This window comes from Antedon mediterranea, chromosome 1, assembly GCF_964355755.1.
Source record: "Antedon mediterranea chromosome 1, ecAntMedi1.1, whole genome shotgun sequence".
Classification (NCBI taxonomy): domain Eukaryota; kingdom Metazoa; phylum Echinodermata; class Crinoidea; order Comatulida; family Antedonidae; genus Antedon; species Antedon mediterranea.
The window spans coordinates 30,139,283-30,159,861 of record NC_092670.1 but is presented as its reverse complement, the minus strand read 5'-3'; the positions used below and the strand labels follow the sequence as shown (position 1 = coordinate 30,159,861).

Sequence of the window (20,579 nt, the reverse complement as noted above, 5' to 3'; positions counted from 1 at the left end):
TATAAATTAAAATAATGCAATGTACCATATGTTCCCTGAATTACTAACATCGACGTGACAAACTGTCAGCATTGGTGTTTGTTATACCTTTGCGGTATTGTATATCAAAAGTAAATTGTTGTAGAGTCATTGACCATCTCATTAGTCTATTATTTGAATGGCGGGTATTGTCAAGCCATTTCAACGCCTTGTGGTCAGTTACAACTGTAAATTTGTGCCCTTGTAAGTAATATCGTAATTTGTTAATTGACCATACTATAGCTAAACATTCTTGTTCAGCAACTGAATAATTTAACTCATTGGGCAACATCCTTCTACTAAGGTAAACAATAGGATGTTCATTATAATCATTATCTAACTGGCTTAAAACAGCTCCAATTCCTGTTTTCGATGCATCAGTTTGTAGTAAAAATGGTTTATCAAAGTTTGGTGCTCTTAAAATGGGGTGAGCAATAAGCTGAGATTTTAAATCTGTGAATGCTTTATCACACTCAGGCGTCCAATTTACTCTCTTAGGTTCGGCTTTTTTAGTCAAGTTTATCAAGGGTCTTGCTATGTCATCATAGTGTAGAATAAACTTCCTATAATACCCTGTCAATCCCAAAAATGACCTGACATTCTTCTTAGTTTGAGGGGTAGGGAATTTCTCTACCGACTCTATCTTATCTAACATAGGCTTTATTTGGCCATCCCCTATGGTATGTCCAAGGTAGTTTACAGTGCTGTTAGCAAATTTCGATTTAGATGGCTTAATAGTAAGACCAGCTTCTGAAATTTTACTTAATACAATATCTAAATGATTTAAATGATCTTGCCACGTATTAGAGAAAATCGCAATATCGTCAATATATTGTCTGCAAAATGCGGAACATCCTATCAACACAGTATCAACTAGCTTTTGAAATGTCGCACTAGAATTCATCATACCGAACGGCATGACCCTATATGCAAACTGCCCAAAAGGTGTCACAAATGCTGATTTTGCTTTAGCTTGCGGATCTAGAGGTACCTGATAAAATCCCTTAGTCAAATCTAGGGTTGAGATATATTTAGCTTTAGCTACTTCATCAAGTATCTGATCTATCCTAGGAATAGGATAAGGATCAAATTCAGTTTATCATCTTAACTATTTAAAAAACCCACCCTTACTTCTGATTGGCCAACAATATTCCAAGTAGTTTGATAAGTTAGCCTTTTTCAAAAATTGAGACAAAATTACCGTTAACTTTGTCTGGGGCTATTTTTCTAGGCCACATGGTACCATATGATATGTATAACTGTAAGAGGAGTAACTAAAGGTTACTGGATAATAACCTCTATAGTATGAGTTATTATCACAAGTAAGTAATTCCGTTGATTTGGCATAAAAACAGACCAACTGTACATTTTCACCAATACACGTCTTCTTCTGAATCATCACCACGGATTTGAAGTAGTCTTACTGGTTCCTCCTCATGGCTGAAACATTCCGTTTTAAGTTTCTTCACAAAAGCAACTACAAATATAAAAGCAGGTTATCAAAATTCAACTATTTTATTCAGAGCGTTTTGTACATACGCAAGAAATACGACAATTGTATTTGGCTAAATTGTAACTTTTTATTGTTATGGCATTACTTATGCTGAAATAACGTACCGATTACGACAAGCATGATAGATACATTCAGCATAAGTAAAATGATTGGAGTAATCTTGTGAATTAATTCGATGACATCATCTCCGTTGTCAGTCTGGTCCAAGTTTATGATCGCCCCAATGGATACATTGGCAACAATGAAGGTAAGTGTCAACTGTTGGAATCTTTGTTCAGATTTCTCCTTCATTGGTTCAAGATATAAATGTAATACAGTAAATAGTACCGTAACAAAGAGGGAGTAAGACAGGCTAGAAGACACGTCGTCTCTCAAGTTTGCAATTAATGCCAACAGAGCCTTGTTGTACAGCTCAAATGATTCCCAAAACCAAAATTTATGTTTATATTGTCCACAAAAGAACCGCACACCAATCATCCATCCGTTGCTGTGGGTTTCGCTATGCTGATAACAACGTACATGTTTATAGTATAGCATAACAACTATTACCAATGGAAAGCCAAAAATGTATGATAAAGCAACATAGACTAGTATTTTGTTAGTTTGATATGTAGATCCATCATTTTTATCCAGATCAATTGAGTAGTCGGATGTTAGTACCGTTTTATTGACTTTACCATCTGATGTAACGTTGAATAAACGTATTGACCATGGTCCTACCGCCATGATATCAGCACATGTGTTTGCATACGTAAGGTAAAGAAGCAGCATTGATATAACGATGCATTTGTCACGTATGTGGCTCTCAGTTACTATTCCACGGAACTTATTCCAAATGTACCAACTGATGTAAATAGTGGACATGGTTATCACTATGACAAGTGGCGTAACCATAGCAACGTGAAGCGACGAGTACGCATTCCAAGATTCATGTAAACATCTTGGACTTAACATACTTATGTACCTTATGACGTCGAAGTATTGAAGGATTTGGCCAACATACTCAAAATTAGTATGCCAATGAATTTCTGTTACTTCTGATAGTATTCCTAAAACCTGATAGAAATTAATAGCTATTTTTATATACGTTACAAATGAATCTATTTTAAAATGTTGATTATCTGCATATGTTTTCTGCATTCTCCATATAAAGACAATCAATCCAACTATTGCCAAGGAAATACTGAGAAATATCACTACAGTCACAGCTGGCCCTTGACATTTATGACATGTGTTAAATAGCTCATAATGCCCGTTTGAACATGCAGCACAAAGCCAACCAGTGTATCCTTCGGCACAGGTTTCATTTAATTTCAATCCAACAGCACAACTCTTTTCTCCTAGTGGACACATATGTACTTGTGGTAACGGACCTGTGTATACAGCATCTTTTAGTATGCTTGGATTTTCAACGGGAAAATTGTCATTTTGTATATTGTTTATAAATTTGGTGTACGCCAATAAACAAGAGCTTCTGCTTTGATCTTCAACTACATTACAATCAACAGGAAAATCCCATGACCACCAGTAACCCTTTGTTAGATTTTGATACCCTCTGTTACATGTAACACCCTTCGGGCATGGAAAGCATCGGCCAAAACGATCAGTTCTATGAAAATTATCAAGGCAATAACAAGCGTTTAGATTAGCAAATGTACTGGTATTGGTTCCAGATGGACACGTCTGGCAATCGGCAACGGACGCTGCTCCTGCATGATTTGAGAAACTTCCAATAGGACATTGTTTGCATGTTTCTGTATAATTGTTCCTCTCAATAACTCCTCTTCTATCTTGATAAAAGCCACCTGTAAGGAATTATTAGTCTAGAAATAACAGCCATACTGTTGATAATGTATATTTCTACTAAATATTCGTATTTATATTATTGACTTAAATGATCATTGTAGCACAAAAATACATGGACAATACTCTATCATGAACGTATATTTGTTTGTTGCACAGTTACGTATAATATTATTGATGAAATATTTGTTGGCAAAGTATCAAAATACTAGAGCAAATAATGAATAAAAAAAAGACAAATACAAGTTAGTTGCACTGTACGTTACCTGGAGGACACATTAGACATTTAAACTCGTACTTATTACATATCTTGTATGTCCCTTCCTTACAAGGACTGCACTTGAAGGTTTTCAAATTACAAGACAATCCAGTTCCCCTGCGAATAAACTTCAATAACTCCCCTTCAATCTGTATATCGATTTCTGTATCTTCTGTAACACAAACACTAGAAATACCGGAAATGCCCAATATTGACAATTAATGTTGGTTAAAACAGTTCAACATTGCAAAGTTGAAACGTTCTATGTTAGGCTATGTAACGTAATAGACCTATTATACTCTATAGTTATGCATTCAATCCATTTCACAATTGTATTTTAAAATGATATTTACGTTTTAACAGATTTCCCAATGTATGTAGGAATTGACCTTAGGCCACCACAGTTAAGATATCTGAATAAAGACAATACTAAATGAATTACACATTGATGCTAACGTTATAATATGGATGGTATTATAATAATATATTAATAAAAAAAAAAACATTCCTGTCAACGTACATTGTTCCATTTTCTACCATATGTGACAACGCATTTTCCTCAATCTTTTCTAATTTATTGTCAAAAATATATCTGAAAATAAAAATATAAAATTTTCACTGTAACAAACGATTTGCCATGTTTGTTTTTTTTTTCGCCATTATTTTACATTAAAAATATCAAACTCTCACATGAATTCCAGCGTTATGTCATTTGTTTTTAGTGTTTCCAACGAAAGGTTTGTAATTCTATTCCCATAAAGGAATCTGAAAAGTAAAACAAAAAATTGTTGAATTTTCACTTGTTTCTGTTTTAACTGGATACAGACACGTAAACAATTCCAATAATAAACACGATAACGTACACGATACACAACGACAAAATGTTGATCTAATTAAATTATACAACTGACTTACAGAAATCGAAGATTAGTTCTTCTAAATGCCCATTCGTCGATAAAAGTAATGTTGTTGCCTATAAGCATTCTGAAACAACATAAATTATGCAATATTTCTTAGGTCCATTTGAATAAAAAAAAAACATGAATGGAATGGAATTTGTAATTTACTGGGTAAAATAATGTTTAACTAGAATTTAATTTGTCACTTTGACGAATTATATCATTTTACTGACATTTAATATTTAGAAAACATCCACGTACGTAAAATACGATCGTAAAAATGTTCATCCTATGACCTGATGCATATTATAGTATGCTTATAGTCTGTGCCTAATATGTCTCATAATATATACAGTATACTGTATATTTATATATAGTGTAACATAGTTGAAATTACGGGACCCACATCATGTTCTAATTTTTTGGTATGATGGCGTTATAAAAAAAACTTGAAGATGAAAATTTTGGAAGATAATGAATTGAGCAAATAAATATAAGATTTGGTAGAAAATTTGGCACGTAGAAGCGCTGTACGCGCTCTTTAAAATGTGTATAACTTTGACGAAATAGATGAAAAAACTACTTTTTAACTTCAACTTGCCATAATTATGATAATTCCACTACATCCGGTAGGCACAATTTGAATATGAATTCATATCTATATTTTATGAGCTTTCGTAATATTTTATGAAAATTAATGTCATCTTTAATTCTGAAAAGCTGTGAGATATTAGATCATTTTATTCTAAATGATCACCTAATTATAACATTGATTGTTAAATAGATCTCTCTACATACACAGCAAAATTTGAAATTCTAAGCAAGAAAAAAAAATCTTGTTTTAAGAAAAAATTCTTAAAATAAGTATTTTTTTTCTTGTCAAGATTTAAAATTACTTAAAACAAGAAATAATTTTCTAGAAAAGACACATTTTCTTAAATTAAGTTTTGCAATATTCTTGAAAATGCTTATTACAAGAAATATTTTACTTAAAATAAGAAGCCAATATCATTCTCTTCTTATTAAGAATAGTTTTGCTTAAAACAAGATTTGAAAATACTTAATTTGAAAAGTATTTTACTTAAAATAAGAAATCTATATTATATTTATCCCTATCAAGAATAATTTTTCTTAAATCAAGATTGATGAATTATAAAAATTACTTAAAACAATCAATATTTTTCTAGGTAAGACAAAGTTTCTTAAATTAGGTTTCGCAATAGTCTTGAAAATACTTGTTTTGAGAAATATTTTACTTAAAATAAGAAGTCAATTTCACACTACCCTTATCAAGATTATTTTTACTTGAATCAAGATTCGCAATATTCTTGAAAATGCTTATTACAAGAAATATTTTACTTAAAATAAGAAGTCAATATCATTCTCTTCTTATTAAGAATAGTTTTGCTTAAAACAAGATTTGAAAATACTTAATTTGAAAAGTATTTTACTTAAAATAAGAAATCAATATTATATTTATCCCTATCAAGAATAATTTTTCTTAAATCAAGATTGATGAATTCTAAAAATTACTTAAAACAATAAATATTTTTCTAGGTAAGACAAAGTTTCTTAAATTAGGTTTCGCAATATTCTTAAAAATACTTATTTTGAGAAATGTTTTACTTAAAATAAGAAGTCAATATCATACTATCTTATCAAGACTATTTTTGCTTAAATTGAGATTCGCAATATTTTTAAAAATACTTATTTTGAGAAATGTTTTACTTAAAATAAGAAGTCAATATCATACTATCTTATCAAGACTATTTTTACTTGAATCAAGATTCGCAATATTCTTAAAATACTTATTTCGAGAAATGTTTTACTTAAAATAAGAAGTCAATATCATACTATCTTATCAAGACTATTTTTGCTTAAATTGAGATTCGCAATATTTTAAAAAATACTTATTTTGAAAAATGTTTTACTTAAAATAAGAAGTCAATATCATACTATCCTATCAAGACTATTTTTGCTTGAATTCAGATTCGCAATATTCTGATTTTGAGAAATGTTTTACTTAAAATAAGAAGTCAATATCATACTATCTTATCAAGACTATTTTTACTTGAATCAAGATTCGCAATATTCTTTAAAATACTTATTTTGAGAAATGTTTTACTTAAAATAAGAAGTCAATATCATACTATCTTATCAAGACTATTTTTGCTTAAATTGAGATTCGCAATATTTTAAAAAATACTTATTTTGAGAAATGTTTTACTTAAGATAAGAAGTCAATATCATACTATATCCTATCAAGACTATTTTTGCTTGAATTGAAGTCAATTCTATTTTAATATTCTGAAAAATACTTATTTTGAGAAATGTTTTACTTAAAATAGATTGTCATCCTTATATTCACACAACGGTAGAGCAGTTAGCACTTCAGTTTCAACTGATGAAAGAATCTGGGTAATCAAACTGTTTGTGCTTTGAATAATCGATTGCACTGCAACCTAAAGAAAATAATATTGATTTAATATTTTTTATATTCAAGTTTTAATATGTTTAAAAACTAAGTTGTGCTTTAGTTGGGGAGCTATGCAGCCTAACAAAAAAAATGTTATTTGTAACAATGAAATTGGTCACAAAAAAATGCAACATAAACTTAGAGTGTATAATGCCTAGGCCTAGTACCCAAGTCCTATAGTTACTATAGCTAATAGTCCTGTATAATAACAGTACCAGCAAGGCCTAGGAAATAGACGTATTTCTCTAATAAAAAATAGTTTAAAATGCATAATTGTTGTAATTTTAAAGCAAAATGGCTTACCTGTGGAATCTTGTTTCTCTCCTTTAATTTTAGTAGAAAGAAATCAGCATTTTTTATACTATTATCTGCTTGTTCATCCTCTAGTTAGTAGGCCTTCTTGCTGAGCATCAACAAGATAATTAATATTAAACAATCATTAACAGTATAACAATACTAGAATTATCACTACTACTATCGTCAGTTGATAAATCATCCCCGTTATAATAGTTTTTTTCTTCATTAACTTCGTCAGTCTCCTAGTCTAGGCCTAGTTCTACTTCATCCTCAATTGGCATCCTCGTTTTCTCCAGGCATACTTATATACTGATGTTTCCATCGTCAACTGCAGGAGGTTGCCGATTGTTATACTCGTCCTTAAAATGGCGTCTTATGACATTCTTGTAAAACGAATTGTAAATTCCAAAGCTTGCCGGGCAGCGAACCACCAATTCCACATGTTACTCGAAAATTCGGAGTATTTCCATGAATTGAATTATAATGCCTTAGCAAATAGGGTAGCAAATACTGTACCTACTTCAGTTTACTGGCACCAACTTATCGCTTTTTTTTGGACTGCAACAAACATGTGTCATTATTATTGTCTGTCGTATTACTGTTGGTCCAGACGTTTTATAGATTTGCTTTAACCACCATGGAGGTTTATACCTCCATGCTTTAACGTTAAGCAGTATAATGACCTTATACATTCTGGGTAAAAGGCCAGCGATAATAGTTGAAAAACAACACTGTGTGTGGTCGATGACCTAGCTCCCGGCGGGATCATGGCCAACGGTTTTTTAAAGTAATCATTCAAAATCTAGAGTTTGTAAGTACTGTAAAAGACACCTTTCATCGCAATTTATATATTAAATGCTTCAATAGGCCTAGTAAGATTAGTCTAATATAATGTCGAAGGAAGACGCTTTGTTGAAGATCCGAGAAATAGATGAAGAAGTGGCCAACATTTTAACAGGTTCGTAGGCCTAATAATTATATTTTAATCTACCAGCAGTCTAGGCCTAGCCTAGGCTCCTTCCTATTTAGTAATACTGTAGGCCTGGAACTAGTAGGTCTAGGCTAGCCTACTATGCCTGTACTGACGGACAGGTGTATAGGTTTAGCTTAGCATTTTAGTTCAGACATTGACAGAGGGGACAAATATTGTCGGACCTATTTCAGCTAGGTATAAGGAAGGCCTAATAATAGATAATACAATTATAATGTAACAGTAATATTTTGCAATGTAGCCATGAAATATCTACGAAGGATTATATTATATACACATATTCCAATGAGAAATATAATGACATTTAAAAACACTTCTTTATATTTAATTAATTGTACACACTAAGTAATCCCCGAAGTGATCACATCGATATTGAAACTTAATGTTTTTAACTCTAAATTTTTAAAAAAACATACTAAAAAAACAAACAAAAAACATACGTACTGCATAACTAAAATTGTTATATTAAATTTCTTTTTTTATCTTAAATTATTTGTTAGGTAATTGAAGAAGTTCGAAGGATACTAATTATTACTAGGCAAAGAGGAATGAAATACAAAAGAAAGCTTTTTAAAAAAGTGCTTAGCAAATTTTTCCAAAGAAGAGAATAATATAGTTTATTTTGGTATTTTAAAGAGAAACACCAGTCCTCCATCTGGTAAGTACAGTGTATGTTTTTGTACTTTTATTTATTCATAAATATTTTTATAATGGACCAATGGTAGTGAGGAAAATACGTGTACATATTGTGTACGTATTTTTAACAGCTTGGTTCGACTCAAGCTAGTGTCATGCACTCCTCCCTTTGACAACTAAAATTAAATAAATGACTTATGAATATTAATTTTTGACATATTAATGATCTCCTGGCCAGCCCACCCTTTCCCCTTCCTTTTACATTGACCACCTACAAAACTGTAGGCTACATTATTAAAAATTTGAGCTACAGTATATCAAGTTTATGTCCATACATTATTCCACTCATTTAAATAAATTTATATAATATAATGTTTTCAATTTGTTATTTTTGGTTAGGTTCAAAGATAACCCATATGTTGTCAAATCTGTCAAACATATTTGTTGGGAAAAACTCATCAAAAAAAGTCTGCCGACCTTGAAGGTATTTAGTGTTTTTTTTAATTTAAAATACAAGTAACATTATGTACATTAAAAAAAAATATCTTAAAGTGTTTTTTTAAAATCAAATTTATCTTAGCTTAAAATTCGAGGTATATACTATGTTTACAATAATTTATTAAAATCAAACAATTAAACAAAATTTACATTTAATTGTATGATTGTTATTATAAACATTGATACAGAATAAAAACATCAATCAGGATTGAGCACCGTTTTGCCTAAATAGTAATATTAAAAATAAATTTAGACCCTAATAATTTAACTAAAAATAATAGATACAGCCAGGCCTGTCTTTGGGATCGGTATAAACAGGGCAAAGTTTGTGATTAAAAAGTTCAAATGCATATTCCACCCACCCTTATGTCTTATAATGTAAAATTATTCTTACCACCGTTCTAATATTGCGTCATGTTTTTGTGTTTACCGCCCCAGATATAGGACTCTAAAACCACACCGTACCCAATTAGTTGATGATGTTACACATATTTTAAATACAGTAATAACTAAAACTATATTAATCTCTTTTCATTTTTAGGAACATGAATAAAGATCCAGAATCCTGGTCTTCACGCCGATCAGGTAATATGCCGGTATTGCTTTTGGACACAGAAATGGCCTACATTAAAGTTTAGCAAACAATTCTAACTACAAAGAAAGCAAAATTAGATGAGGCTCTAGTTACTCTCCTCTCCACTTTTTACCTTCTGGATTTCGATTATCCAAAATGAAAAGAAGTAGGCCTCACTATCCTTTAACAGTTAGTGATTTGTGATGAAAACACACCTGTACACTTGACAAAGGCTGTTGAATCATCATTAGTATACATTATTAAATTTAAAGACACCTAATAGTTTAAAGCCCAGGTGCGGGAGAAGAATTTTACGAAATTTGTATTTTACCATTTTAATGTTTTTAAGTTTTCTTTTGATGGCATTTTATTATTAATAAAAACAAGTTTGTTTTAAAGAAGTTGTATATATTATTGTACCTAATGTCATGTAAATTGTAGTTCTTAATGAAAATAACAGTATTGTTAATATTATGTTTTATAACATTCTTGAATTTATTTGTTTAAGTAAAATATTACTTAAAATGAGTATTCATTTATCGTTCTTAAAATAAATTTTTAGTGATTTATATTTTATAGAATTCTTGTTTCAAGCAATTTTTTTCCCAATATAAGTAAGAATTTACGAATTTTAATTTGATAGAATTCTTGTTTCAAGCAATACTTTTCTTAAAATAAGTAAACATTTACTGGTTTTTATTTGATAGACTTCTTGTTTACTTATTTTAAAAAAAGTTTTGCTTGAAACAAGAATTCTACAAATAAAAATCGGAATATTCTTACTTATTTTAAGAAATATATTGCTTGAAACAAGAAAACTAAAAATATAAATCGGAATATTCTTACTTATTTTAAGAAAAATATTGCTTAAAACAAGAATTCTAAAAAATACAAACCGGAATATTCTTACTTATTTTAAGAAAAATATTGCTTGAAACAAGAATTCTACAAATAAAAATCGGAATATTCTTACTTATTTTAAGAAATATATTGCTTGAAACAAGAATTCAAAAAATACAAATCGGAATATTCTTACTTATTTTAAGAAAAATATTGCTTGAAACAAGAATTCAAAAAATACAAATCGGAATATTCTTACTTATTTTAAGAAAAATATTGCTTGAAACAAGAATTCAAAAAATACAAATCGGAATATTCTTACTTATTTTAAGAAATATATTGCTTGAAACAAGAATATTAAAATTAAAAATCGGAATATTCTTACTTATTTTAAGAAAAATATTGCTTAAAACAAGAATTCTAAAAAATACAAATCGGAATATTCTTACTTATTTTAAGAAAAATATTGCTTGAAACAAGAATTCTACAAATAAAAATCGGAATATTCTTACTTATTTTAAGAAATATTTTGCTTGAAACAAGAATTCAAAAAATACAAATCGGAATATTCTTACTTATTTTAAGAAAAAAATTGCTTGAAACAAGAATTCAAAAAATACAAATCGGAATATTCTTACTTATTTTAAGAAAAATATTGCTTGAAACAAGAATTCAAAAAATACAAATCGGAATATTCTTACTTATTTTAAGAAAAATATTGCTTGAAACAAGAATTCAAAAAATAAAAATCGGAATATTCTTACTTATTTTAAGAAATATCTTGCTTGAAACAAGAATTAAAAAAAATACAAATCGGAATATTCTTACTTATTTTAAGAAATATATTGCTTGAAACAAGAATTCTATAAAATACAAATCGGAATATTCTTACTTATTTTAAGAAATATCTTGCTTGAAACAAGAATTCAAAAAAATACAAATCGGAATATTCTTACTTATTTTAAGAAATATATTGCTTGAAACAAGAATTCTATAAAATACAAATCGGAATATTCTTACTTATTTTAAGAAATATATTGCTTGAAACAAGAAAACTAAAAATATAAATCGGAATATTCTTACTTATTTTAAGAAAAATATTGCTTGAAACAAGAATTCTATTTTAAAAAATCGATAAATTGTTACTTATTTTAAGGCAGATACTGCTTAAAACAAGAATGAAAAAAGCAATTAAATTCTTGGTAAGAATATTGTTCTTAAAGTATTATTTCTTGGTAAGAATAATTTTCTTGATAAGAATTTGTGTGATTCTTGTTAAGAATTTTACGATTCTTGGTAAGCCAAAAAGTATTGAAATACGGACAAGTCAAAATTTACTTGTTTCAAGAAATATTTTGCTTGAAACAAGTTTTTTTTTTCTTAAAACAAGAATCAGAATTTTGCTGTGTAAGGCATAGAACAGTAATTCTAAACTGAAATTTAATTAATTAATTTGAAACGATAATATTAGGAAATGTGTGCGTTATACTTTCTGTACAAACATCGTTTTCAATTTCTTATTTTGAAATTATCTATTAATAACAAACATTATTTTCCATCAATTTGTACTTACAACATTTCAAGTGATGACATATTAACAAAAACTTTTTTTGAGATTCGTTGAATATTATTTTTGTTCATTATAATATTTTTAACTGACGGTAGTTGACAGTCTTCCAATGATGTTAGATAGTTCCAGCTCAAATCACTAAAATAAACAATATTATGTACTAGATTAGTACAGGAAATATGATTTGTTTATTTAGAAAAATCATAAAATTATACTGCTTAATTATTTTCTATAAAACTAGAATTACAGCATGCGGAGTATGGTTTAATTGTTGGGAAAGATTAATTTCCATTGCTGAATTTGACCTGTAAGTTAGTTTCGATTGGTCACAAAATGCCATAATAACAGTTTCCCGTTAGCCATTAGGGAACAATGACCAGCAAATAAAAAAAACTATTAGTAAAGGTAATGAATGGTATAATTATTAGAAAACCACTTACAGTGTATCAAATATGTTTGCGTTCAAAATTGGTATTTTCTTAAGGTTGTTATAGGCAAGTCGTCTTCATAAAGTAAAACAATAAATAATGCATTGACAAAATTAATTTCACATTTTACTAATTAAATTTATGCGAATAATCTATTTCTGGAAAACAACATTATTGATAAATTATGATGTTAGAATGTGTCAATTTTTGTTTTTTTGATTATCATGATTATAATTTGTACCAATACAATGGCAATAGCAATGTTTAAACATATGAACTATATTAGTACTCACAACATATAAATACTGTCCAATGCAAAAAATGCGTCTTTATGTATAAAGCTAATATCGTTGTTTTCAAGTTTGCTGAAAAATATTAAAAAACTACTAAATTAACTAATTCTGGTTACGAACCGAACATTGGTATGGAAACCTGTGCGACTGAGCCATGGTAGCACCAATAATTATACTATAAACCTGTGTGACTGAGCCATGGTAGCACCAATAATTATACTATAAACCTGTGCGACTGAGCCCTGGTAGCACCAATAATTATACTATAAACTTGTGCGACTGAGCCCTGGTAGCACCAATAATTATACTATAAACCTGTGTGACTGAGCCCTGGTAGCACCAATAATTATACTATAAACCTGTGCGACTGAGCCCTGGTAGCACCAATAATTATACTATAAACCTGTATGACTGAGGCCTGGTAGCACCAATAATTATACTATAAACCTGTGCGACTGAGCCCTGGTAGCACCAATAATTATACTATAAACCTGTGCGACTAAGCCCTGGTAGCACCAATAATTATACTATAAACCTGTGTGACTGAGCCCTGGTAGCACCAATAATTATACTATAAAACTAAATGATAATACGTTAGTCATAACTTTTGACAGACGTGACTGAAAATATGTGATACACGATAATTAATGCTTACATATGAAATATTGATCCGCCTTGAAAAGCTCTAGAAGGTATGCTTCGTAAACTGTTTCCATCTAGATATCTGGGGTTATTAGGATAATGATCAAAAACTGTTTGTTTAATTAATAATTTAAATATTCATAATGCAACAATTACTCAGTCTGTTAGAAAAGTTGCCAGATGTCATGGCTGTTTTTATTTTTATTTAATTTCTATGAACGAATTGTATTAATGGCCAAGTTTTATGGCAACCCAGGGCGTAAGAATTTCTCCTATTTATTTATTAAAGTAACTAACTATGATCCAAAATCCTGGACATGGTTATCTTTGATAACTTTACCACATTTCCTCGGGCCAGAAATAGCTTTATAGTGGGGTGCCTTAGGGTCAAAAACGTTACACGTATGACAAAGTTTTCAAATTTTGCACATATGTTCACTTTGACATACAGATTAAAAAAGTCACTGTAGCCAAGAAAAAAAAATTATTTTATGACCATATTTGGAGTATTTTCAAAATGGCCGCCAAAACAAAATGATGGTCAATATCTTAGTAACCGGTAGGGGTACAGAGTTCATTTTAGCTCGATAACTACTGACAGTAGAAACATGAGGTTGGTCTTAAAATATTCACAATATACATGTTAGTATTTGGTCTAACGAACTATTTTTCCCAAAAGTGACTGAAATCATAATATTGACCTTTGACCCGATAACCTCAAATTTTGTTACCGAATGCGCATAACATCACAATATTGTGCTTAAATTGTCAAAAACGTATATTTTTGTATTAATTAAGGTAATGACTGAATTTATCAATTGACCAGAAGTAATGATATTAACTTTTGACTTAAATTTTGTTTTATATCACTACAACATTGCATGACAGTCAACCGTCAAACACTTATTTTTCACGCAATACATTGTTTTCTCAACAAATTTAAACAATTACTTTTTCATATGATAATTAGGAACTAGGGTCAAAGTTCACAATTCCGGAAATGATGATTCCGGCCATTTTCTAATAACATTTTGTATTAGAGTGAATAGAAACATATGTGTTCTAAGCAATTTAACACTAAAATGAACTCTGTACCCCTACCGGTTACTAAGACCATCATTTTGTTTTGGCGGCCATTTTGAAAATACTCCAAATATGGTCATAAAATAAAATTTTTTTCTTGGCTACAGTGATTTTTTTAATCTGTATGTCCCAGTGAACATATGTACAAAATTTGAAAACTTTGTCATCCGTGTAACGTTTTTGATCATTTTTTCCCTTAAGGCACCCCACTATTAGTATAGTCTGTCGCAGTACATTTTGTATAGCAGCTTCTCCTACTACTATAACAATACAGTACAGCCACCAATTGTATGAGATGAGTAGTATTATTTTTTACCAAACTCAACCTTTGACCAAAGTTATGAAAATCGCATAAAGGAAGTGATAGCAGTCACAATGACCGGGTTTGGGGGAAATCAGAGTTGTCGTCTGCAACTAAGATGGGAAAAGAACCGGCTAAAAAGTAGCCCAGTCCTTGAGGGTTACTGGAAACAGAACTCTGTCGGCTTTATTCGAGTAATAATCATAGGTTAAAAGTTTTACCAACATGCTACTTCCACTTGACAAGTTTTTGAAAGTTCCAGTAGAAATGTGAACTAGGTTATAGTTGTTTGCAATCACTCTATTGAAAGAAGATATTTCAAGTTATTTCAATAATAGATAATTCATACATTCTTGTGTTTTATTTAATACTAATTTTACTGTAATTTTTTGTTCTACTTGAGTTATCACAGTTTTAAAAAGTAATTAGTTATTACAATATATGATTTAGGATGTTTATATGCGCGCTTATTTTGTAAATAAAGATTATTAAAGTGTGTGGGTTACTATATTTTGCCACATTTTTCGGAGAGGAAACATCAAAATATTAGACGAAGTAAAAAAACGTCTGAAACAAGACACAGAACTAAAAATAAGAACCAAAAAAAAGACATCATGGCGCTACTAAAACGGGTACTAATTAATTAATTTCCGTTTCAGTTTAAAAAAAAAATATACAGACACAAGAAAATGATAGCAATGGGAAGCTCAGATCATTGCTAGCTTTTTTATGGAATGGCTGGAACAACAAGCCTGTACATCGGAAACCAACTGCAATCAAGCCCATTTTTGGAAAGGGTATGTGTTCCAAACAACTCTGAGTCTAACCTTAATGAATATTAAACAACATTGATCCATCAGGGAATATTACATTCACCACAGAAACGAGATACCTTTCTTGGACACCATCATCACTTTACAATACGACGGATCCCTCAAAACCACAGTGTATCGGAAACCCACCACCGACAACAATCCATATCTATGTTTTAACTCTCATCACCCACTTGAATAAACTAAATAATTGCGACAACGTTTGCATAAATGCAACTGGAAGAGCACTCAAAATCAGATTTATGGAACACCAATAAGATGTAGAAGAGACAGACATATAAACAGATCATGAAAACAAGAGGAATAATAGTGGCGCTGTTCATCGGCGACGCGGAACGTTCAATTTGCTCTTCTAACATAATTATTTTCATCGTTTTTATTGTATTATGTGCGCTGTAATTTTGCGAATTTCAATTCATACTTAGTTTCTGAGAGTATGGATACGTTTTTCTTTGTCTGGATTGTGAGTTTTATCGCACTTTTTGCCGTTTTAAATCACTCGGTATTGTCAGCCCCACTAAGCTACGATCGTGATGTGCTGCTAGCGCTTGGAATATCAACACCAAGCCAAGCGTCCCGGATGCCGAGCCCCATTATTCCAGAATGGATGCCAAATCGGAATGACGTTGCAGTAAAACCCAGGAAAAGAGGACACAGAGGAAGCTTAAAGCGACGAATTAGGAAAAATCAACACCGTCTACCGCTTCCAGTTATAACTATGAGCAACGTTAGATCAATCGTAAATAAAGTTGATGAAATGCCTGTACGAAATTTCTAACCAACTTCAGGGAATCAAGCCTAGTCTGTTTTACGGAAACTTGGTTATCTACAACGATTAATGATTACTCTGTAAGTATTGATGGCTTTAATTTATTACGACTTGATCGAGATGCTACAGTGACTGGGAAAAGTAAAGGAGGAGGAATTTTTATGTTTGTGAATAATAATTGGTGCGGTAACGTCAACATAAAGAAGACTTTATGCGATGTGAACATCTAACTTATGTGCGTAGCCTTTCGACCGTTTTACTTGCCTAGGGAGTTTAATGAACTTTATGTTATTTTAGCATATATTCCCCCAGATGCGGATGCAAATAAAGCAGCTAAGATCGTTACCGAAACTGTACATGACGTTTCAGATAAATCTCCTGATTCACCTAAACTTGTTATGGGTGATTTTAACCACTGTGATAAAGAATTGTTGACCAATGCTATAGTTCTGTAGCTAATTCTTATAAGTGCTACATCGCATCAAATGAACAAGTGTAAGAACAGCATCATCTCCACACTTGTGTGGTTGGAAAACAAATTGCAAAGGGTCAAGAAGTGGAGATAAAGGGGCAATAAGATGTTTACTAATAATCTTTTCAAAGCACTTCATAACAATAGGGGTAAGCGCTACCGGACGAAAGTCATTCAATTGATTAGGGCGGGCTCTTTTAGGGACAGGGATAATTGTTGACGATTTCCAGCAGATAGGCACATATCGGGGACTCTTTCGGATAAACAGATAACTAATGTCGGATCCCCACAAGGTTGTGTTCTCTCGCCGCTATTATATGTTTAGTATACGAATGATTGTAAATCTATTCATCCGAACAATTATTTGTTGAAGTACGCCGACGATACCGTCTTATTAGGTTTAATTGCTAAGAATGACGAGACATTATATAGAAACTCAGTGAATTCATTTATTACATGGTGTGTAGACGGGTGTGTAGATAATCGTTTAGTTATTAACGAAGGTAAAACTAAAGAAATGATTTTTGACTTCCGAAATAGTTCTAATCAACCAAATCAATGAAGTTGATATTGATATTGTGTCCAAATATAAATATCTTGGAATGGTAATCGACAACAAGTTTAATTGGGGTGAACATTGTAAAACGATCATGTCTAAGGGTAACTCTAGATTGTACTTTTTAAGAAAATTAAACTCGTTTAGTGTTGACAACACAATATTAGGTCTATTTTATAAGTCGGTCATGGAAAGTGTCTTAGTTTATGGTTGTCTGATATGGTTCAGTAGTTTTAGAAAATCAGACCTAAAGAATGTTAAATGTTTAGTAAATAAGGCGTGCAGAATAACTAAACAGATCATTAGATTTGATGATGTTTGTAACGTCAAAATTTATGATAAGGTCATTGCCATAATGAAAGATGAGAGTCATCCGCTCTATAGTGATTTTCAATGGCTGAGATCTGGAAGGCGTTTGAGGGCTACACGTTGTAGAACAAAACGCTTCCTTAATTCTTTTGTTCCGTACCCAATTAGACATTTTAATAACCGTTGTTAAGTCGTTGAATTTTGTTGCTATGTAATTTTATTGTATTAACCTTTTAACTTTGAGAAATTGTATGTCACATGAATTTCCGTATGGACAAATACAATGAACTATGAACTAACTATGAACTATAAAAAATCAGCCAATATAGACCATGCTATTCATCTAAACCACGCACCAAACTTGGACACTCAAACACTACAAAACGAGAGTGAGAAACAAGGAATCTGACCAAAACTACAGACACAATAAACAGGGATGACAAACAAACAACCTCACAAATATACGATTACATCATTCAGACACAGGGAAACAAACAGGGGAGAAGGGCAACGTCAATGTCGCAACAAAACACAGCATACACCGAGGTGATGTTGGCCAGACTGTAGCCAATATCAACAGTCTACCTGAGAAAGCAAACTGAATGTTTGTTAAACGTTGCTGTAAGTACAATGTATTAATAAAATAATGCATAGATACATTTATAGTGTACTGACACACAGTACTGTAATTGTCCATGTAGAATATTACAACAGTTGTTTGAAACTATTTCGATCAAATCCTGACGCTGGGCTATTGACCAATGAAAGGAATAACAATTTCATTTTAACAATTTTCTTCCTGGTTACTTCACTTACAATTCAACAGCTTGTCTTGAAGCTAATGCAAATGCATTTTCACACAGCTCTATAAGTTCGTGGTTATTTTCAATCCAGCTGTAATATAGAAAAAACCAATATTACCTTAATGGTATTGGATAATATCCAAGTTTATAGTAATCAATACAGTCATTTACTAGGTTGTATGCATTAAATATACATAGTTATGTATGATATAAATTGAAAAATTGCTCATAATTGCAACAAAAAAATAAAAGAAATCTTAATTCTAGGAATTGAACAATGTTAAACAAAATAACTCATATCACTACCTAAACACTACCTAAACAATGCTGATTCAATTTCGAAAATAGTTCACGAAATTTTAATTTTCCTCTGACGAACTTGTTTATTGAAAACATTGACAATGTGGTCTATTGCCATAACTTAACATTTGCACTCGAATCATGAGAATAACAGCTACAAGTTAATCAAGTTTCAATGTTTTAATTGCTGATGTATGTTGTGGCATTCTCATACAGAGAGTCGTTATTTTTTTTCTCCGACGTAAGTTTTAACACAAATATTACAGATATAAGATAAGATAAATGACGTTTTAAGTTAAATGTATTAATTGTTGATTGATGCGGCCAGTTGGGTTACGGTGAAGTGTTTTAGTAGATTCGACCAATGAACACGTTTTACAAGATTTACAGCAATGATGACTGTCAACATTGTTACTTACCATGACGGCCAATTGTAATTTAGATCAATGAACTACAATGGTACTCAGTGATAGTTTTCATAGTAGGCCTTGTTCAAATTCGATTGGATGCGACTCGAAATTGTATGTCGACGGAACAGCTAGCACTAATTATCAATTGTACGCATGCGTAAAATAGATCAATTTGATACGTCCTCTTATTTCAGTATATTTATTCACGAAGCCGGCATCACCGAAGGGACATGTATGCACAAAAAAAGAATGAATGGCCATCATTGAAATCTGCTGAAAGACGCTGGGTAATCAACAGGCGCAGAATAAATTCTAAACCACCTAATGATATACTGAACATTTATTAATTTCCGAAAATGAAAAAAAAATCCGCCCAATCGAGATTTAACCTTAGAACCTTTTATTCTGCTTGATATGCAGTTATCCTAACCACTGTTGACCATTAGACCACTATATAATGTCATGGTCCGGCATTGTTCAAAATTGATGGAAACAAACAAAAAGATTTGCTTGATACTCAAAACTATCATGTTGTCCCATACTTTCTTTTGCATTGCTGGGACAGTGTAGTACAGTACTTTTGGTATCTGTCGCAGCCAGACATAAGATCAAAGGACTGTTACGAGCCTATCTTGGTAAGGCGTGCGAGTGTCCTGTTTTTAGATTGCCTAGATTGGATAGTGTCTGGTTAGAACAGTAGTACGGCGCAACATATCTGTTTCTTCTCAATTGAATAATCATGTGGGTCATTTGCGCCGCGCAAAATAGATAACTGTTGCCAAGCCCCTATCTTATAACACTACGCTCCATTTGATTCCATGGACGCCATTCGGGTGGTCAAAATACCCGGATGAAGATATGCTATTTCTGTATGATTTAATTTTTGCGGTGATTTTTTTCATTAGTATAAGTATTTCTCCATGCTTGGATACAACTCGGCCGCTGGCCAACATATCGTACGATATTGTCATGACAAGGATTAATTCTTGTTCAAATTTGTCCATGG

General features: G+C 31.2%; 1 long non-coding RNA gene across 1 annotated transcript; it reads left to right on the top strand.

Moving 5' to 3' along the window:
* The first annotated feature begins 7,963 nt into the window (after window positions 1-7,963).
* Window positions 7,964-10,649, top strand: LOC140063644 (uncharacterized). Its single transcript, XR_011847654.1, has 4 exons — window positions 7,964-8,223; window positions 8,757-8,914; window positions 9,292-9,376; window positions 9,932-10,649. It is a non-coding gene; the product is annotated as an uncharacterized lncRNA (long non-coding RNA).
* Window positions 10,650-20,579: the final 9,930 nt, after the last annotated feature.